Source organism: Strigops habroptila, chromosome Z (genome assembly GCF_004027225.2).
Source record: "Strigops habroptila isolate Jane chromosome Z, bStrHab1.2.pri, whole genome shotgun sequence".
NCBI lineage: Eukaryota > Metazoa > Chordata > Aves > Psittaciformes > Psittacidae > Strigops > Strigops habroptila.
The window spans coordinates 1,233,118-1,253,688 of record NC_044302.2 but is presented as its reverse complement, the minus strand read 5'-3'; the positions used below and the strand labels follow the sequence as shown (position 1 = coordinate 1,253,688).

The 20,571-nt window shown below is 50.6% G+C and overlaps 2 long non-coding RNA genes across 2 annotated transcripts; both read left to right on the top strand.

Moving 5' to 3' along the window:
- The first annotated feature begins 9,232 nt into the window (after window positions 1-9,232).
- On the top strand, window positions 9,233-14,802 carry LOC115619700. The gene is made up of 2 exons (XR_004389858.1): window positions 9,233-11,938; window positions 14,613-14,802. It is a non-coding gene; the product is annotated as an uncharacterized LOC115619700 (long non-coding RNA).
- Window positions 14,803-17,654: 2,852 nt separating this feature from the next.
- Window positions 17,655-18,637, top strand: LOC115619702. Its single transcript, XR_003995093.1, has 2 exons — window positions 17,655-18,052; window positions 18,395-18,637. It is a non-coding gene; the product is annotated as an uncharacterized LOC115619702 (long non-coding RNA).
- The last annotated feature ends 1,934 nt before the right edge of the window (window positions 18,638-20,571 follow it).

Genomic DNA, 20,571 nt, shown 5'->3' with positions numbered 1-20,571 from the left:
GATACATTGGTACTGAAACAAAGCAAAGGCTTTGCAGAATGCCTCTAGTGCTTGGCTGAGCCTGTGCTCACATTGCAATGGCAGTAGACACCCTTTGCTGGCAAAGGGGGAGTGACCCAAGAGCCGGGCTGTCCCCTCTGTCCAACACTGGAGCATGTCCTTTGCTCTTCAGAGCACACTGATCACTGCTGGATCCTGCAATCAGCACAGACAAGGTCCCAGCTATTGCAGGGCACGGGCAGGCAAGCACATGTGCACACATGCACGTCCACTCAGAATTTAAACGTGTTCTGTTTTCAGTCTCAGTGGGCGTTTCACTGGACAGCTATAACCTTTCTCACTGTAGGTTTGGATGGGTTACGTGCCTACAGAATATGGCTTGGAGGAATCCAGGCCACTGTGCTAGTAACAATGTCTCCAATACATCTTTAATGTAGATATTAATGTCATTTTATGTTAATAACATGCAAATTGATTATTAATGTATTTATTGAATGTTGGCAGCTGGGTGACAGTCTTCAGTAAATATGTTTTACTAATCAGTTAGCATTTCATTAATATTGAAATTCTCTCTAGGTTTAGTAAGACAGTGAACGTTAACAAGGCCCCTTGGTTGCTGTGATGCAGGACAGCCGTGGTGCTGCTGGCAGGGCCCAGCCGTGCTCACAGCTCTCCAGGGCACGGGCAGGAGGCCCTGGGTAGCACCAGGACACACAGACACGTGCCCAGGGGGCAGACAGATGTCTCTGGGAGGTGTTGCTCTTGGGAGCCCCACACACAGCGTAGGGCCAGCGCAGGGGCAGTGGGCACAGCATCCTGGGCATCCCCTTTCCAGGCAGAGACATACACAGAAAGCTGTTCTTTGTATGTTCTGCTTTGTTCCCGCAGCTCTGCATGGCAGCACAGGCACTGCTCACATCCAGTGCCAGCAAGATGTCTGCAGTGTCTGTCCCCTGCGTGTTACCTCAGTGTGTTACCTGGAAGTTCTGTAGAGCCCCAATGCCCATCAAACAGCTGCTTCCAGGCACTCTGGAACAGTAACAGCAGCATGGTGTTCTCACTTGCAGTGAACATAACCAAGGGTCGTACTGCAGTTACGGCAAGGCATTGCACAGCTCCTGGCCAGCAGCGCAGAGGATTTCTTAATGCTGAATTTAAAACACCAAGCAGACCAATTCTTGAGCTGTGTGGCCAGTGTTTTCTCTTGCCTCTCAGTCACGAGCAGGGCAAGAGCCAGGCAGAGCCTTTGCCCCTGCCCCACACACTTGCACCCACTGACTGCGGCTCCTCTCGCCCATCAGAAGGTGGCCAGCAGCATCTCTGAGGTGTCCATTGATTGCAAAGGCATCGGGGTCAGTGGCTGGGCAGCTCCGCCGCGGGAATGCTGCAGCACTGTTAGCTCTAGGATCGATACTTTAGTGTTGTCATGCTAATTGCTCCTTGGTTGACATTCATGATCCTTTCCTGCTGCCTCCCTGGGTAAACTCTTTCCAGCTGGGAGCCAAAAAGTGAAAACGCTGAGCCCTTGTTCAGGCAGGTTGGACGGAGTCTTGGTGACATGGTTTAGTGTGAGGTGTCCCTGCCTATGGCAGGCAGGTTGGAACTGGATGATCTTAAGGTCCTTTCCAACCCAAACTGTTCTATGATTCTGTGACCAAGCCAGGGGCACCAGAGCTCCTTCCCCTCTGCTCTGTGGACAGCAGGCGCAGGGAAGATGCCTGAAGGGGTCCTTAGCGCAGGGTGAGGAGCACAGAGCCCCAGCATGCAGCTGGATAACGAGCTGACTATTTAGTTATTAGTTAGAATAACTTTGGGTTTGCTCAGTTGCTGTTTGCTTCCCTTACCCAGGTTGCCTGATTCCCCTCCAGAGCAGGGGCAGGTACCCACTGCAGCAGCCTCTGCCTTCCCTGAGTTGGACATATCGCTGCTGCTGCAGGCGTGCATGTCAGATCACACCTACCATATTGGCTTCATGTCCCCAGAACATCAGGTTTTTGCAGCTAATGTGTGTGGGGGGTGTCTCCTCCCGACAATCCCCACCCCCCGCAGCATCAGGCCTGTGCTGTTCGGGGTTTTGTTAAGCCGTTTAGTATTAATTGATTTTTTTTCCATTTTTTCTTTCTTTCCCTGGGCGGGTCAATAGCTGGATGCTCAAGAGCAGAGGATCTATCAACTGCAGACCAAGCAGAGGGAGAGGCAGGCAGAACTGGAGCAGAAATGCAGCCGGATCCAGCAGCTCAGCCAGGACCTGAGGCCAGCCATCTGCTGCAGGAGGAAGCTCTGAAGCAGGTAGGAGAAGATGCCAGTCCACTCTAGCTTGGCAGCCCTGGCTGGGAAGGGAACTTCATTTAATGCATTCACAGCAATAGTGATAATCTACTGTTCTGTTTACATGGTGGCATAAGGAAAGCCTAAAGAAAGATGCAAAAGTAGAGTGTCAACTCCCAGTGAGGAGGGGAAAGCCCAGGGAACCGGGAGACACCTACAGCTCTGCTGACTGTAAATAGGTGCTGGCACTGCCCTTAATTTGAGGGTGTGACTGCTGTAGTGCACGGATATCCTGGAGATGTTGCTCCCACTGCTGACCACCTCGGAGAGAAGGGAACAGGGCAGCCAGCAGAGACAGTGCCATACAGGACAGTGCTGTCCTCGCTGGTGGTAGCAGTGACATGCAGTGAGCCAGGAGACAAGCCTTGTTCAGCTCTGCTGCGGATGAACTCCTCTGCTTGCTGCAGGATGTGCTGACTGTGAAGACGGGAGCACCCTCATGGCCCTACGGCCCTGGCCGGAGGCCTGTGGGGCAGCACATGTGCCAGCCCTCCCCATGCCGGTCTCTGCCCCTGCCCTGCTACAGCTCCTCTCTTCCCATGCCTGTATTTCAAGCTGCCAGGAGTCAGAGCATTTGCTCAGTGTATTCCTTCTGCATGTGAATATCTGGCTTGGGTGAGCGTGCCGCTCTCCCGTCTCCTCAGACACAGGCTTGTCTGCTTGATGTCCACTTGGGCACCTGCAGTCATGAGCAGATTTTGACCACAAGCTGTCATTCAGATCCATATGGCAGAGATGAAGAGAGCTGATCCTGGAAATCTGTGCAGCTACTGCTGCTGCACACTGCAGGATTACTTGCTTAACCTGCATCTCTCCTCCAAGGTACCAACTTTGAATCTCTTTCAGCACCCCATAAGCCAGAAACATTATATCTGTTTTAACAACTTGATAGTTAAATACTCTCAGTGTTCTGGGAGACTAAACCAGGTACTCTTGATACTGGAGTATTGGGTACCAGCATGCTGGATAGGAGGAATAAGCTCAGCACAGCTGGTTTGTCTGAGCAGCATTTTAAAATTGGGGAGGGATGCCCTTATTATTCTAAGTGGAAGCATTTAATTTCACTTAATTTGGTGATAGTGAATAGGTATGTATGAATTCGAACGTGTATGAAAAATATATGACTATGATGCAATGATTATGTTCATTGCATTTGAAGGAACATAATGAGATATTGTTCCATTTACTGCCCAGTCCTCCATTGTTCTCTGTGTGTGTGTGTGGCTGAGCTGCTTGCTGCAAGCCTGCTCTGTGGCTGCCACTGGTGAAGCTGGATGTGGGAAGTTTGTGTCCCTTTGTCTGTGTTCATGGATGCTGGAGCACAAATGGATCTGCCAGTGTGTCAGCGGGTGCCTGTGCTTTGTTCTGGCTATGTATACAGGTGACCATGTATTGATTTGTGCAAGGACACCATGGCAGGGCTGGAATCATACTTCTGTTTCATCTTACAGGTAGTCTTTCTCCCTTCGCATCCTTCCATGCATTGATACTGAGCTCAGACGAGCCTAGCTGCTTGGTTTTGGTGTGAAAGTGGCAGATAAACCAACCCAGCTCTAAATTTTCTCTTATAAAACTCCCAATTAGAGTACTGAACATCAAGCCCTGTTACATCAAAATAAAACACTATCCTGGGTCAGAACGGTGTTCCACCTAGCTCTGTGTCTGGCAGCAGTTATGCCCATGCCTGGGAAAGAGCTCTTTTCCCCTGGGAAAACAGGAGAAGCTTGTGATACTGTCCCAAGGTGCTCACCCACCTTCTGTAGCGAAAGGGCTTCCTGAGCCCAAGCAGGAGTCTTTGTGTTTAACAGTCCCGGAGGAATTTTCATCCACAACTTGTCAAACTATTTTTGTAACTCAGGTATTACCCATTTTCTGCAGTGTCTTGTAGCAGCAAGTTCCACTGCTTAACATGCATGGGATGCAGAGCCACCTCTTCTTGTTTATTTTGAACCTGTCTCCTGACAATTTCTGTTGTTTTATTGGAAGAGACCATGAACAGTCATTCCTTAGTCACCTTCCCTGTGACACTTCTGGTTTTACAGACCTCTGTTGTGTTTCCTTTCCAACATCCTTCTTTCAGACAGAAAGAAACCTTTTTGCCTTTGTTTTCCTGAGCCAGACACAGTTGCTGATAAATCTCTGGGTCTGGGGGCTTTGGGCTCCCATGGCTGGCAGTCCCAGGATGCCTGTAGCAGACTGCGCATACCAGAAGCCGTCTGCAAGGAGTGTCAGGTGTAATTTAGCACTGGGAGCATGAGTTATGTTCCTGCCCTTTAAGGAAAGGCTAGCAGCACAGCCCTGCCTGTCAGCTGAGTCCCCAACCTGATCATGAGCTCTCCTGGTGAATGAATCAGGATTTGGCATATCGTTGTTTAATACAGCCCCCATGCTAATGTCTTTTTGAAATGAAACTGAGAAAGCTGTTAACCTCAGTTAGCCAGCTGTCCTCACCGTGACCTGGATAAATCATCGTAGCAGGAGCTCCCAAGAACACCGCTCTCACTGCTTTGGAACATGGAGCTGGAAGGGAAGGGCTGTGCTTCCAGCTTATGCCAGGAAGGCTTCTCTGCACCAGGGCTGTGCAGCAAAGGGACTGGTTTGTCCTCACGCCAGCGACCCCGCTGATGCCCCAGGCTAGAGTCCGGTCCTGGACACGCACAGAGGCTGGAGCCTCCCTGCCCGTAGCACAACACAGCATTACGCTGACTGTGGGGAAAGGCCACAGTGTATCCGGGAGAGGAGAGGGTGGATTTTCCCACTGACCACAGGGACTGGCTCCTTCCGCACTCAGACACCATCCAGCTCGGCTCATGAGCACATATCTGGTTTTCCGTGTTCATTCCCTTCAGCTGGAGGCTGGACTTTCTCCAGAGCCGTGTCCTTCCTTTCCCACCACATCTGAAGGTAGCTAGCCTTGAGCTTCCTGCCTCTGCGGTGGGAAAGGATGTAAAGAGGACAATTTGGTGGCTACCACAAGGACATGTAGATCTGCTGGAGCAGAGCAAAGCTGTTTTGACTCTGGAAGGTGTTACCTTCAAAAAGGCCTCATCACTTTATCTGTTCTCACAGGGCACTCTTAGCTGCATTCTACCAGACAGGTTTTCTTTTGTTGTTTCTGATCTGGCCATTTTGTTGGGGTTTTTTTCTCCTGCATTACTAAGGAAAATCACACCACCAACTGCATGTAAGAAACTCCTGGAAAGGGAAACAAAGCCATCTGTTCTCCATGTCTATGAAGTCACACACAAGAACTAATGGGCATCAAGAAAGATTCAGGCCAGGAACAGTTTTCTAATGCGGAAGAGAACAAAGCACATGAACAGACTGCCAGGGGCCTGAGGATTCTGCATCACAGCAGATCTTTTAAGGAGAGATAAACAAAAGACAGGGCACCTGTAGGTTACCCTGTCTTAGAGCTGGAATATTAGCTATTGACTTCTTGAGGTTCATGTCAGCCTTGCTCATTTCCTAAATCTATTCTTGCTCATACTTTGAAACCCAGCTCTGCCTTCTTCAGAGCCCCACCATCATCTCCTTTAGTGTTCATGTGATACCAACATATAATTTCCCAGGCTGATTCCCTATTCTAGCAAAGTGACTGGACTAGAGTCTTGGAAGTGTGTTCACATCCTGTGGTGGTTCACCTGGTCCCAGCTTTGTGCTTCAGCTGATGTCACATCTCCAGCGGTGCTGGATGTGTTCCCTTGCTGGGTAGCAGTGTTGGTTCATAGAGCATTCTTCTACCGCACTGTTGTGGTCCTGCAGGCTTGCTCACAGGAGAGACTTGCTGGAGAGTACACACTAGCATTTTCCCATGTAAATTCATCCTTATGTGCCTTCCTTCAGCTCTCTTCTCAAGGAACAGGGTTCTCTGTTGTGAGTGCTGTGGGCTGGAGGTCTCTGTATGCGGAAAGACTCTCCCCTTCCAGCCCTCCACAAGTAAGTGGAGCTGCCTAATCCCTCACACTGGAGCCTTAGCGCTCACCTGAACATACTGGGCTGATGACTTGGTGCTCCTCCGCATGCTCCAGAGGAACCTGCTCTCTGGGATGCTCCTGGGCAAAGACATGCTCCATATGGTGAGCAAAGGCCGCGGTGCAGGTGGCTGAGAACCCAGCCTGGGACAGACAAGGATCCGCAACAGTGCAGCAGAGAGGGACAGAAGTGCAGAGCTGACAGCCCCTGAACTGCTCCCTTCCCTAACTCATCCAGCACCTTGCTTGCTAAGCTGCACCCAGGAACTGGCATGTGCAAAGAAAGCTGGATTTTGCCCCTTTTGCCACCTATTTATCTAGTCCCAAGTTACCCAGAAGCCAGAACATGTGCTTTGACACATGCTGAAAAGAGCAAGCAGAGCCTGGAGGATGTCAGTGGGTGATGAAGGCTCTGCTACTACCATCTGTATGACATGTGCTGCTGTGTCTTAGGCTTTGGCCTGAGCACTGCAGTTCCACCATTGGTGGTAAACAGAAGATGATGCAGAGATGGGAGCGTAGATTTGCTATCAGAACTTTTGGATTCAATTTCCATTCTCAGTAGAATAGCTGCGTGCAGTTTCTTACATGTGCTGCTTTGCAAATTTGTTGTGCAGGACATGGCGATCAGTCAGACTGCCTGGAGAGTAAGGTCAGCTTGATGCAATATAGTCTTGCTGTGCAGGGGCTGGCCCAGGCCACGTGGAAGTCAGTGTCTGACTGATGGAAATGTCTCACCTCTGCTCCTTGATGGCTGTAGGAGTTTACTGCCCTTTGTCTACCTCATCCTGCTTGAGTGCAGCCATGGAACTTCAGTAGCTGATGAGGTAGAAATGCCTGGATATCAGTGGCGAGTCTATCTGCTTTCTTTTCAGTAACCAACAGAGGGGCAGATGTGTGCTGCCAACCACAGAGCCTCACACCTGTCTGACACATAGCAGCCATGTTAGTACAAAGCAGCACCCACTTTGGTTATGGGTCCTCAGTGGGAGGGTGGAATATGCACAGACATATACTATATACCGCATAGCAGGACACAGAGCAGGTCATTCAGACATCCCAGCACAATCAGAAGGTAGACAGGGCCAGAAATACACAGCCATGACAGCCAGGGGGAACTGCGAGCGAAGGTGAACAGTGTTATTTGTGTAGGAACCCCATCGGGGGCCTGGGTCTGAGAGCCAGGTCTACAACACAGGCGTTAAAGAGGGAATAAAGAAAATAATAGAGCACTGACTAGAATGGTCTGCAAGGCTGATTTCTCTCCATGCAGCCTCTGAAGGAGCAGCCTTTGGGGCTGTGGAGAAATAGGCAGCCTTCAGGCTGTGTGGCTAATGCAGAGCCACGGCTGTTTGTATAGCTGCAGAGCCTTTAAGAGAGACTTGGGAAAACTAGCTTGGATTCCAATGAATATTTACAATTACACTGCTCCAAAGCTGAATCCAATCACAGCACTGCGGTATGTAGGCTTTGTGCATCAAAAGAAAATGAGAGGAAAGCAGGAAAGATGGAGTTGCCTTTGGAGAGACTTACAAACACAGATCTCTCTGCTTGTGGCAGAACTAAAATGCTTTATTTCTGATAGGAGCAATTTATTCTTCAGGCATTTTGCCTGATATTAGAAAGTGCCTGGCTGGTTTTTGAAGTGAGAGTCTTCAGTAGATGGTCTTTAATTTAGAATGAAAGAAAGGAATGGAAAGTGTTGTAGTCCATAATTCTGATACTGTACTAACAAACTCCAGAAATAGGGGAGCATTTCCAACTAGAGCAGGGACCCCCTTCACACACTGCATTCTTGGTTACCATCTGCAAACAGGCTGGGCAGAGCCACCCTTGTTAAAACCATGCTTCTAGTATGATATTTGGCTGTTTACCATGCTCTGCCACTAAACAGAATGATGTAACAGAGAAAGGAAAGGGAAATGCTGAACATTCATTGCAGCTCAGTATTGGCCTCTTCTTTTTTGCAGCAGAGGGTATACAAAAATAATGGTGATGGGGAATCACTGCTTGATGAAAACATGGAGGAGTAACTACCAAACCACTGCAGAGAGCTGTGTGCAGCAGAATAGCATGTGTTGACAAAGCAGAGGCACTACTTGCAGTGACAACATGAACAGCACCAAGCAGGAGCTGCTCTCATGGCCTGCCCATGCTCTCCACTGAGCAACTCTTCTACACAGTGCCAAGGGAAATTATCTTGGATTCTCTGATTTATATTCCTTGTGTTGGTATTTGGGAGAGCTGTAAGAACAGGTTTGGCTAAAGGGGTGCCTTTCTCGATGCTTTAAGAAGACCTACATGTGTCCAATCGGTTCCATCTCTTGGGAGCTTTTGTGGAATTTATGCCTGCTGCAGTAGTACAAGAAGTCAGGTACGAGAAGGGCAAAAGCACAGGGCAGGCTGGGGACAACATGGATCACATAACCAACAGTTATACTTCTTCCTCTGATACTGCATGCACAGCACATCAGTCACCAGTGCTGCCAACGCATGGCTGCAGCACCAAATGCTGCCATCTGCTCTAACATACAGGGGCTGTGAATAAAGTGTGGCCTTGGTGTGGTCCTACAGCACCAAAACACCACTGCTCTCAATTAACTACAAATATATAAGGTATATTCTTCCATTACACCATGCAGACATTCCCTAGCACCGTGGCAGGATGAGTGCAGATACTTTGAGAGTAGCCAGGTTAGGATTTACACTGCAAGAACATGGAATAACTTGGACACGGCATGCACTTACAAGCACACCTGACCTGGGAAAGCAACATGTGAAGGGCAAGCCTCTGCCATCCTCAAGGACACAGCAGGCAGCATGTCTCCACCCCAAATAGAGGGCAGGATGTTGCTGTTCTCAGACTGTGCTAATCCCTTTGTGTGTTTTGAAGATGCTGTTTCCTGGTGCATTTCACCTTGTGGCTGCACAGATCCCTTCTGCTGGATGGCAATCTTAAAGGATGCTGATGGGAAATCCCAGGAAGCTGGTCTCTGATCTGAGTCGCACCGCTGGTGCAGGGAAGTGCTCTGTCACATGCAGGCATGGCACGGGGTGTTCCCTGCAGCTTGGCACGTACCGAAGTCAATAGCCCTCAGCAGGAACTTGCATTCAGTATTATGCTGTCTAAGAGGCTTAAAATTGACTATGAAGTTTCAGTAGACCTACAAAAAACCTGTTTTCAGTTTGTCAACTGGTAGCTTGCTCCAGATGGAGACAGTGCAATCTGGTGGTTGATTCTTGGAATCTGACTAGTGCATCTGTGCTGGCATATTTAGAATCATGTTGTGTAATATGAAAAGCAGTCGTTCATTTCATTCATTTGAAGTTGTCTTGCGGAAATGGCAGCTGCCCAGACAAATGCCACATGAAGATGAAAATGTGACAGAGAGCCCAGGACTGTGCAGCAGAAATAATGGTGCAGTTTTGCATCCACCAGGAAGCCACTGTGATCCATCTCGGTCTCCGTAGCTTATTGCAGATTCTTATACCAGCTCCTGATAGACACCAGTTGCTGTAGCCAAAACCAGCACTCCAATTGGCCAAAGGAGGAGTAGCATGCTTGCACAAACCTGCTGGAAAACTACCTAACTGTTGCTAGTCTTAGAAGCAGGTTAAGGTTTAAAGCTGCAAATGCTGTTGGAGGAGGACTTGGCATAACAGTCTACAGGAGCCACCAGCCCAGGAGCTGCAGTGGCTGCAAGGGTCTCCTCTGGCCAGTATTGTGTATCTCTTCTTCGACTTGGCTGGAGCGTAAATGAGTTTCCTGAGCTCAGTGGGGCTTAAGGGCAAGCTTGGAGGAACAAGCATGATGATAAAGACAGCTGGAGTCATGGCTGAGGCCGATAGCAGGCAAAGCTCACAGTTACCTCAAAAGTCCCAACTGAGTCTTCCAGGAGCATGCAGGGGGCCCGCATCAGTGTGTGGCTGTACAGCTCTGCCCAGGTCTTCAGTGCTCCATCTCCTTCACCACCAGCCTCCCATGCTGTGCATGAGTGCTCTTCAGAACAGGTCCCGTGTCTTCTCTTTCTTAGCCCTACACAAGGCTCTCCTATTTCCACAGCAGAGCTGTGCAGTGAGACTCACACTGGCAGGGACAGTTGATCAGGCTCTGCCCACATGGCCCTGAGAAGGCAAGAACCATCGCTGGTGTGAAGAGGTACAGGAGAGTGGGGAAAAGGCTGACAATGATCTCTCAGCTGTAGAGCCCAGAGAGCAAGCAATGCTCCTCCAGATGGATGAAGAGCTGCTCCAACAGCCAAAACCATCTCTGTGGGGCTGGGGGATCCTGGGCTGTGAACAGTGCAATGGCAGAAGGCAGTGCTTGGTGGGTGCCTGTCCTACACATACCACAGCAAGCACTTGAAGTCTGTGACAGCAAAAGTTGGATATGATTAGAGGTGGCTGTAAACTGGTTTATGTACTCTGCAAAAACAAAACAAAACTCACCAAATATAAATGGTCAAATACTTCCTAGAAAACTGCCCAAATGTTCCCCAATGTAACTGTGCAGGTGTAGGCAGAGCTGTTGTGGCAAACAGCCCTGGGAGCTCCTGCAGTTCTGCTGTCTCTTTACACTCTGTCCCTCCTCACTACTGCTTAAGCATCATGTCTTGCTCTGTGACCAGCTCCAGAGGACAGGACTCAGGAGTGTGCTGGCTGAGACATTCCTCGCTCAGTACAGGTGGGTGCACAGAGCCAGCTCCATTGCCTGTGGCAAACGTAGGCAATGTGGGCCTGTGACTTGGGACCTCCCCATTCCCTCTGGGGAGCAGGAGCAGAACAGCATTGTCCCTCCTGCTCAGTGTCCTCTGGAGGCCTGGAGCATGTGCCTCAGACAGGACCCTGTGTTCCAGACTCACCAGGCTGAGCAGGACCCCATGTATCTCCGATGTGGGAGCAGCTGACTTCCAGCTGGGTCCATAGTGCTGCGCATCCCTTAGACTCCCCTACCACGTCCGAGTCCCCTCAGGAGCTTCCTGGGCAGCCCCAAAGGTCCCAGGGACCCTTTGCACTCCACACTGCCAGGCACCAGTGCCCTGTGCTGGCACCACCATAGAGGTGCCCCCTGACTCGCAGGGGTACAAGTGCCCTCGACCTGGTGAGAACAAAGCGCAGGTTGTTGCACTGATGTTGGCTGCTGACACAGCAGCAAACTGTGCTGGACACTCTGGCACCTCATCACAGAGGGGACTGGGACACAGGCTTCTGCTGCTGTCACTGCCAGCTAAGAGCGAGTGTTGTTCAGAATGGGCTAGTCTATGAAGGCTCACCTGCATCCCGGCACTGCGTGCAGAGGGACGGTTACTGACTCACCACTGTGAATTTTTAAGCAAGGCTTTTTGGACACAGCTCTTTAAAAAAGGAGAACAGACTGGCACAGACAGGGCAGGATCAGCCCCTGCAAAGGAGCCTTGAGCAGTGAAGGGAAGAAAACTCTGCTATCAGCTGAAGTCTGTCTAGTGCACTGTCTCATCTCTGCCACTGTCTCATCTCTGCCAGTAGCCAAGAACTGCTCTCTCAGTCAGTGTAAAAAGAAGATGCACATACCATGGTGCTGCTCAAACTCCTCTGCCAGACTCCAGGGATCCACAGCTCAGGCTTCAGAAGCAAGTGGGGTCTTGGGTTTAGTCAAGGTAAGTGGATTTTTTTTCTCCCGTTGAAGTGTTTAATTTCTTTTTGAATGTATACAAACTTTGGGAGTCCACCTATCCCATGTGAAGCAGCCTGATGCAACATATGACATTAAAAAAAAAAGAACTAATTTTTGTTTTGTAGTTGTTACCTGCTAATTTATGGTCTGCTGGTGGTTCTTACATTGAAAGGACAGTGAGAAATCATACTGCAGACAACCTCTGTATGCCAAACTTGATTTTATAATCCTCTTCAGCCATTTCTTTTCCAGGCTAAAGAGACTATCTACTTTTTGCTCACATGGAAAATATTCTTTGTATTTGATCATCCTTGTTGCTCTTCTCTGAAACGCTTCCAACTTTTTCTTGGGAGGCAGAACAGAGCTGCATATGGTAATCATAGCGCAGCTTCCACTGTGGATCTGTTCAGTGGCATAACCGTGATCTGCTCCCCATTATTTTCCTAATGATTCTTAACAGTCAGTTTGCCTTTTGTGCTGCTCCTGGGCACTGAGCAAACGTTTCCATAGAACCATCTCTCCATCTCTATTTGGCTTTATCTAGTCCAGCCTCAAGGCCTCGCTCCTGAGGAGGGAACAGAGCTACAGCAGCTGGGACTGCAAGAGAAATCTTGTAAGAAAGTGCAAACATCCCAGAACTCCAGCAGGATAGAGACCATCTGGCTGTGCATTGCACCTTCACCACAGGGACAGCTGCTAAACATCTGAAACCAAGAAACACTGAGTTCAGATGATCCTAACAACACTGCAGCCCTGTGCCTCTTCCAGGCACAGCTGCCCTCAAGCACCAGCCTTGCCTGAAGCTGCCAACACTGTCAGAAGAGCTCAAGAACCTGCTCCTTGCTGAAGCCAAACTGAGGGTCTGGCCCAGCAGAACCACTAGCAACAGCCCATGTCTGCCCTGCACCTGGAGCATCCCTAAACAGAACGCCCATGCCCATGGAACACAGGCGCCCTTTCAACCTTGTGCAACGATTCCTTACAAGATCCCCCTTCCCTTCTCACAGCAAGCACAAAGGCTGATGCCATACACACTACAGGACTGGCACAGGGATAAGGCATGTTCTCTTAGTCCTTCTTCACATTTTCTTCCTGTAGATTCAGAGTGAGCAGGCAGGGATCACGCAGGGACTATGCAGGGATCATGCAGGGACCACGAAGGGACCATGCAGGTATCACGCAGGGACCATGCAGGGATCACGCAGTCTGACCTTCTGCACTTGCAGTCAAGAAAATTTCGCCATGTCATTGCTAACTCAGTAACTTGTTTGACAAAAGCAGCTTCGGCAGGCGCTCAGCGGGACTTGAAGACATCAAGAGATGGCAAATGCTCTGCTTTCTCCCTTGGCAGTCAGTCCCTTTGCATCACACCTACTGGGTTTTTTCCCTCTGATCATTGCTGTGCCAGTGGAGCTAATGAAGCTTTCTATGCTTTACCTTTTCTGTATCTTAGAATATTCCTTCCTTTTTGGCCAAAGACTGAAGATTAACCATAAGGAAAGGAAGGGCATGAGGGTCTTCTCTTTCTGCCTTTATTTTTGCATTCCTGTGCCCACCCACCCCATCAAGGTTCTCCCTGTGGTCCTCACCACAAGAGTCTTTTTTCACTTACCCAGCTCTCTCTGGTTTCTGTCTCTCCATGTCTTCTGCCTCCATGTTTTCCCCTTTTCCCACCTGCCACTGCATGGCACTGGTATGGGAGGAGGTCCCCTGAGCCGATGCCAATGTACCTGTCTGGGTGCACCATCCATCTCCCAGCAGCTTAGTGGCTGTAACTGAAGGAACAGTGCCCAGACCTGAGCAGCACTGCTTTTCCTTTGCTCGCTCCTTCCTTCTTCCAGCGGGATCTCTGCTTTGTGATTTCTGGCTCATGGTTCCTTACAGAAACATGTGCAGTTCCTGCACAGCTTACGTGTGGTCTCAACCCTCAGACACGAAACCAAGAGGCAGCTTGCGGTAGCAGTGGTGGCGGTGGTTGCTACGGTGGAGTAAATACAGGCCAGCACCGAGCAAGGCACTGCCAGCTCATGAGGCTGGGCTGGAGGCAGGCCCAGCAGGCTGGTGCCCTTCATGGCTGTGCTGGTGCCTGCCTGTGCGTTCCCCTTATCCCAGTCAGAGGTGCTGAACAGCCAGAACTTGAGGGCAGGAGAGACACAGCCTCCGTGCTCCCAGTGACCCGGGCTCCTCTGGCACCAGCAGCACCAGGCAGGGATGAGCCAAGGGGCCTGGTGCTTGAGCAATGGGGCTGTCAAGGGCTGGCTTTGCATGACACAGTTGGGTGGTCCCAACGCACCATTGATCGCCTCAGCACCCCCCAAGTACAAGGGAAGGTGTGAAGGGCCAGAGAGACAAAGGAGGTGTGGAGCACTTCTGCCTACGCCATGATTTGGCTGAGCTCTCAGCCTGGGCTTGGGAATGCAGCAGGGCAGCTTCCAACTGAGTTTTGCCACTGTAGCTGTTTCCCCTCCTCTGTTAATACACAACCATTTCTTTCTTTCTCCCTTCTCTGAAGGGGACCCTCTCCAAGAGCTGCAATGTTTTTTTAATAAGTATTTTTCAGGTGGCTGGCTGGGACCCTGGAAAGGATAATGAGATCATTTTCACTGCAGAATGCAAAGCTATGCAAGACTTCCCTGTTTGTTATTTCTCCCCTCTAGACTCTTGACCATGCTACTCGTAATTTATGCCTGTTGATGGTCCTCCCCAGCCAAACAGAGTGTGCTGCAGACGGTGCTCAGTGGGTTGAGACTAGAGCCACCAGCGTCCTGCCAACACCCCGAACTGGGAATCACCACTGGGACCGCAAGGAATAACCTTTAAGGCTCATTAAAATTCCACTAACGCAAACACTGTTCCCGTCCTCCCCTTCCCGGATCCAGAGACTCCGGCTCTGCGGGGGGCACCGACCCATCGCCCCCACCCCTCCGGGCGGAGCTCGGGGTCCCGCACCGAGCATCCGCACACCGCACAGCCCGCCCCGGCCTCCCGCTGCCCGGGCTGGCACCGCCGGGAAAACGGCGCGTCCGGCACCGATCCGGGAAGGGCCCCGGTGCGACGGGCGGGCGGAGCGGTGCCTGCGGCACACGGAGCCCTCGCGCCCGGCTCGGAGCGGCCCGCACGGCCCCGGAGCGCAGCGCGGAGCGCGGAGCGGCGCTGTGCCGGGGCGGCGCGGCGGGACCGGGGCTGCGGGAGAACAAAGGTGCGAGGCCGCCGCCAGCAGCCGCCGCAGCGCGGGGCGACAGCGACCCCTGCCGGGTGGTCACGGCACCGCGCGCAGCGGGGCGGGACCCGCGGGCGCGGCGCTTCCGCCGCACGGGCCGCGCCTCCTGCAGGCACCGAGCGCTGAGCGCGGGGCGCGGCCTCGTGGGGCACGGCAGCGCCGCCGCACCGCGCCCGCTGCGCGGAGCCAGGAGGACAGAGAGGCCGAAAGGGGCTGAGGTGCCGAATAGAACGTGGGGCCGAACAGAGGTGGGAGGCCAACAAGAGCGTAGAGGCTGAGAATGGCTGAGAGGTTGAGAACGTGGAATGCCAAAATGGGGGTGGGGCCAAGAAGAACATAAAGGCTGAAAATGGATAGGAGGCTGAAAAGGGGTTGGAGGCCAACAAGAAAGTAGAGGCTGGAAATGGGTGGGAGGCCAAATAGCAGTGGAAGGCCAACAAGAACATAGAGGCCAAAACAGAGTGAGAGGCCAACAGGAAAGTAGAGCCTGAAAATGGGTAGGAGGCCAAAAAGGAATGGGAGGCCAACGACAAAGTCGAGGCAGAACATGGGTGGGATGCCGAGTAGCATGGAAGGACAAGAATGTCCAGGCTGAAAAGGTGTGGGAGGCCCAAACGGGCTGGGTGACCGACAAGAAAATAAGAGGCTGAACAGGGCTGGGAGGCCAAAAAGGGGTGGGAGGACAACAGTCCTGTAAATGCTGAAAAGGGAGAGAGGCCAACAAGAAAATAGAGGCTAAAAATGGGTTGGAAGCCTAATGGGCGGGCGGCCAAAAAAAGACATTAAAGGGTGAAATTGGGTGGGAGTCCAACAGGAAAGTAGAGACTGAAAATTTGGGAGGTCGAATAGGTGTGGGAGGCCAACAACAAAGCAGAGGCTGAAAGTGGGTACAAGGCCAAAGAAGAGTGGGAGACCAACAAGAAAGAGCTTGAAAAGGGTGGAAGACCTGACAATAGCACAGGAAGCCACCAGGAAAGTAGAGACCAAAAAGTGATGGGAGGTCAACAAGAAAGTAGAGGCCGAAAACTGGCTGGAGGTCAAACGAGTGGGAGGCAGAAAAGAGGTGGGAGTCTGAATAGAGGTCAGAGGCCCAACAGGGGTGTGAGGCTGAAATGGGGTTGGAGGCCAAGAAGAAACATCTGCTGGAAATGAGTGTGAGGCTGAAGAAGAATGGGTGCCACAAATTGCTGAGAGACCAAGAATGGAGAGGATGAAAAGGGGTGAGAGACTGAAAAGTTGTGGGAGGCCAGCAATGAAGTAGAGGCAGAAAGCATTGGTAGAAGAAGAAAGGTCGACAAGAAAGTAAAGGCTAAAAAGCAATGGAATTCCAAAAATGGTTGGAAGATTAAATGGGATGAAAGGCTGGAAAGAAATCAGGGGCTTTGAAGGGGTGGGAGACTGAACAAGAAACTGAAATGAGATAGGAGGCTGAACAAGGGTGGGATGCCAAAAGGTGGTTGGAGGCTGACGTGATACTTGAGGTCAAACAGGGGTGGAGCCTGAACCATGGCCAGATGCTAAAAGTGCGTTTGGATACTGGAAATATGTGAAAGGCTGAAAAATAGAGCATGAGAAAGGGTGAGAGGCTGAAAAGGGATGGGCAGTCAAAAAGAAAGTAGAGACCTAAAAAGAGTGGAAGGCTGAACAAAGGTGGGCGGCTGAAGAGGGGTCCGAGACCAGCAAGAAAGAAGAGGCTGGAAAGGGTGGAATGTCAAAAAGGAAGTACAAAAAGAGCATCTAGTTTCTTGTCCTTTTTGTTGTCTTTTCTATGCTCTGCTTTGTTGTTAGCCTCCCACATTATTTTGACCTTACATCCTTTTTCAGCCTCCACCTATTTTTGGCCTCTACTTTCTTGTTGGCCTCCCACACCCTTTTGGCCTTTCATCCTACGCCCTTTTTTGTCCTCTCACCCTTTTTTGGCCTTTTCTTTCTTGCTGACCTCCCATCCCTTTGCATCTTCTACTTTCTTGTTGGCCTCCCATTCCTTTTCAGTCTCTACTTTCTTGGTCACTTCCCATACTTTTGTTGGGTGTTCTGCCCTTTTTCAACCTGTATTTTTTCCACCTCTACCCCTTTTTGGACTCTCCTTTGTCGCCCTCCCTGCCCTTCTCAGCCTCCCACTCCTTTTGGTTCTCCCACTCTTTCTTAGCCTCTTCTTTCATTTTAATCTCTTACCAACTTTTGGTCCTCCCTACTCCAACTTAGCATATCCTATGTGAGCATGCTCAAAAGCATTTCTGTTCTATTTGCAAGTGTTTGTTTCTCAGGAAGGAGTAAGGCCACGTGAGGATGAATCTGCCTTAAGCTAAAAAACCCCAAATGCAGCTATTTTTCGTGTGGTTGGAATTATTTTTAACACTAGTAATTTTTTACATGCAAGTGTTTTTCCACTCATTCCATAACTCAGAAATAGTTGAAAGGAGGTTAATCAAACATTTCAGTTAAGTGCATCTTCATGCAGAGGCTCAGCACAGAAAATCTGGTCTACAAACCAGAAGTGTTTCAGGAGTTCAGCCAGAGTATGAGGCGAGCATGTCCATGGTCCCCTTAGTGCACACAACCACAGCTCACTTGTGACACAGGACCAGCCCTTCTGAGAAGGACCAAAACCTGAATGAAGCTTCCAGCTCAGGCTCTCCTTCAGCTCACCCAGAGCCTGGGTCACCCCCAGAGTACAAGCGCAGCGACAAGCGCAGGGATGGCAAGTCTGGCTCAGGGCACCAATGGACACCCAGCACGTGTCTCCCACCCCACCAGAATTAACATCTGCTTTGGCATCGGAGACTGGGTGAGCAGAGGTGGAAACGCACGGTCCAAACTTCTCTTTCAGTGGCCACTGATGGCACATCTGCCTCACTCCATTTACCCTGCCAAGAGGTAACTACTAATTCATATGCTTTTTTCCCAGTTTAAGTTTAGCTTGTTTCCTCTTGTAGTCATCAGAGATGCACTTTCCCCCACTAGATCCAAGAGGGTTCTGTTATCAACTCTTGTCCGCAAAACCACTCACATACCCATGTGTGAGCAAATTAACCCTCACTCTCCCCCACCAAACCCCGCATGCAGCATCCCTGAAGTCCTGCAGGCTGAGGCAGTGCCTGTGGATGCTCCTGGAGCTCTCCCCAGAGCTCCACATTCCCTCCACCCTGAGCATCCCGCCACCCCCAAGAGCCCACAGCTCGTCATCGAGCCAACTCAGCCATGCTGTTGTCTTGTCAGCCACAGCTGCCTCTGAGCACCCACAAGCCATGATGAATTTCCAAGAACACTGCGGCTTCCACCCTGCCCATGCTCCTGGAACAAGTCTCTGTGCTGCTGGAAGCAGGATTTTGCGTTTTGCAGTGACCTGATGTCATCTGCCTCCTCCTGGCACACCACAGCACCCAGAACTCTGCAGTGGTGGGACACCTCCTTTGCTATCCCCCCATCCCTGCATGCAGGAATATGTCATTAATGATTCGATCAGTCTTGTCTTTGTTTTCTTCCATTTGTTAGGTAAAACCACTACCACCTGCCCTGATACAGGTGCCTCGCATTTGCAGGAGTTCACCATTCCCTGTGCTTCATTGCGTGTGCCAAGAGATTGCTCAGTTTAAAGTGATCCCATCTGGGCTTTACTCCAAACTGGTTCTTCCTTTCCATTTGCTCAACAGCAGTATGTTGGGCACGGATACGGAGACCCTGCAGTCCAGAAACCCATGTGGAGAGAGTGAAGCAGTGTTTGGGATGGGGGGAAACATTGGGAAATGTGCAGGGTCTAACCCACATTTGGTGGGAGGGCAGAAGGTCCCTATGTTAAAAGGTGCTTCCACCTTTTAGCATTGCCAAAAAAATCACCCAAAACCATTCCATCAGTGGTCTTGACCTACTCTGGAGCCAGTAAATATATCTGATCAAAACCAGACATGATTCCAGAGGGGCTGTTATTTGCATACACATTAAATAATGAAATTTAACTGAACTGACATCCAGTGGCTACACAAAGGTGGCATGCCCTCCATTCTGCAGAGGGGACAGTGAAGACTGGGCTGTTGGAGAAAGGCAGGTTAAAATGCAGATTAAAAGGAGAAGGCTTCTAAGCTCTGTAGCGGTTTACATACGTGGAGAGTTCTCCTTTTAAAATACCACCCAAAACTGTCAGGTGTATTAAAGAGTTGGATCTCAGGACATGGAGCGTTGGACGTATCTAGACAGCATGAGATAAGAAAGCAAGTAAAGTAAGGATTTGAAGTTTGCCCTATCCAGGGGATTTTCCTTTTTCCTGTGTGCAAAAGCATGACCATTGCCTCTAAAAACTGGCCATTTAGGCTGGCTCCTAGGAAATAACACCCAGCCACAGATGCGGCCAGCATCAATCAGTGCGAGCAGCAGAACATGAGGAGCAGCATTCAGAGCCCTCCGCCAGCAGCAAGCTGCCGTCAGGTCCGCGCAGGGGGACAAGGTGACGTTTGCTGCAGGGCCACGTACCCAGGTCACTGCAGGTGGTTCCTGTTGGCAGCTATCACAGGCAGGACACTCTGACCTGCGCTTTGTTGGCTGTCAGTGGATGTTGGCAAACTGCCCCTCATGTGCGCCGTGGCTGACACTGCACCATGGCTGTTGGCACTGTGACTGTGCTGCAGCCGGGCTGGACGTTTGGCTGCACAACTGGCCCTTGCTGTGTCGAGCACACTGCTGGTACGTGCAGACGCAATGGCTGCCACTGCATGAGCTGTTTATGTATTCACATGGTTACAAGCGAGACCTTAACTTATCTGTGCTTCGGCTTCCCTGTGCAAAATGGGGATGATAATAACACTTGCTCATTTTGCAGAAGGGCTCTGCAGTTCATTTCATGAATATCAAGTAGTTTGAGATCCTCTGATGGAAAGTGCTAGAGATGGACAAAGGGCTACTAATGGCACAAAGCTGACTAAGTCCCAAGCAGTAGTCTCACCCAGTGGTACTGTGTTTGCTAATCCAAGTGTGTAATCAGCGTATACGGAGGCGACATGTTGGTTCAGGCTGTGTAATACACATTGACTTCAAAGCGCGCTCCCAACACGAGCTCCTGCTTCCTGAGAGGGGCAGTCAGTGGCTCTGCACAGTGTCTGTGCAGAGTGTCTGCAGCCACAATGGGCTGTCGATGCACAGATGAATATGGAGAGCTGCCTGGCAGCAGGACTGTGGGATGGGTGTGTGTCTAAATACAGACACAGTGCTGCTCCCTGGAACAGAAAACATCTACATGTCCCTCCTCCCTCCCCACCTCTGCCTGTCAGCTCTTCCAAATGAAGTCCCAGCTTTGTTTTCCTGATTTCCATTTTGTATCCTAAAATATTCACTCCAAGTTCCGCTTGACAGACATCCCTAATCTAATCTCCGTGTCTGCTTTCTAATTTTTGCAGTCAGGATAA